Below are 802 nucleotides of genomic sequence, written 5' to 3' on the forward strand. Positions count from 1 at the left end.
GCAGGGAGGCATCTGTCCAGCAAGGACCCTGAGTGAGACCACGCCCTGATTCTCCCATACCCTTCCTTCCCCTTCCAGCCACACTCCCTGGGGTGGAAGTAGGGGCCTGTCAGCCTCTTCTTTTCCTCCCTTCCCTGACGGGTTTGAAGGCTGCCTAGAGGGGGTGTGACCTGACCCACCCCTGGGGTGCAGCTAACAGCATCCCCTCATGAGGGTCTCAGTTGTTCCCAGGCTTGGGGAAGGCACTCAGCAACTTGGGTGTGGTCCTCTCCCTGCTGCTACCTCTGGCTCCCCACAGCTGATAAAAAAAGACAGAATACTGTCACCAACCCCCTCCAACTCTCCTCCCCCAGCCCTGCTGTCCAGGGAGTCTGTAGGCTGAGCGCTTGGCCAAGCAGCAGGAATGCCCCAGTCTGGGATCCCGCCAGGCTCCCACGCCCTGGGACTCTGTTCTGTCCTCAGATCAGGTGCCTTGGGTCTCTGCCCTCAAAGCCCACCAGTCCCCTGGCCTGTCCTGGTCCCTACACTCCATTCCTGGAGCTCGTCCGGGTCACAGCCAGCAGGAAAGGAAGGCCTGGCACCCTAAGAACAGCCCGTGGGGTGGCAAGGGGGCCCAGAAGGCCTCAGCTTGCCCCCCAGCTTCATTGCAGCCCCTCCTCCAAGCCAGACCCGAACCACGGACTCTGAAAGTGGGGTCTGTTTGGACAGACAATGAGCTCTAGCCTCACTTCCTGTGGGAGCTCTGAAGGGGGAGCCAGGCCAGGCTCTTTCTGCCTGGAGGGAAAAGAATGCGCTAGACAAA

At 60.7% G+C, this 802-nt stretch overlaps 1 protein-coding gene across 1 annotated transcript in view; it reads right to left on the reverse strand.

Annotated features, from left to right (window-relative positions):
- CELSR2 (cadherin, EGF LAG seven-pass G-type receptor 2) overlaps positions 1 to 802 on the reverse strand; it is a 36,794-nt gene that overhangs the window by 25,598 nt on the left and 10,394 nt on the right.

This window comes from Mandrillus leucophaeus, unplaced genomic scaffold (genome assembly GCF_000951045.1).
Source record: "Mandrillus leucophaeus isolate KB7577 unplaced genomic scaffold, Mleu.le_1.0 Scaffold857, whole genome shotgun sequence".
In the NCBI taxonomy this organism is placed as follows: Eukaryota; Metazoa; Chordata; class Mammalia; order Primates; family Cercopithecidae; genus Mandrillus; species Mandrillus leucophaeus.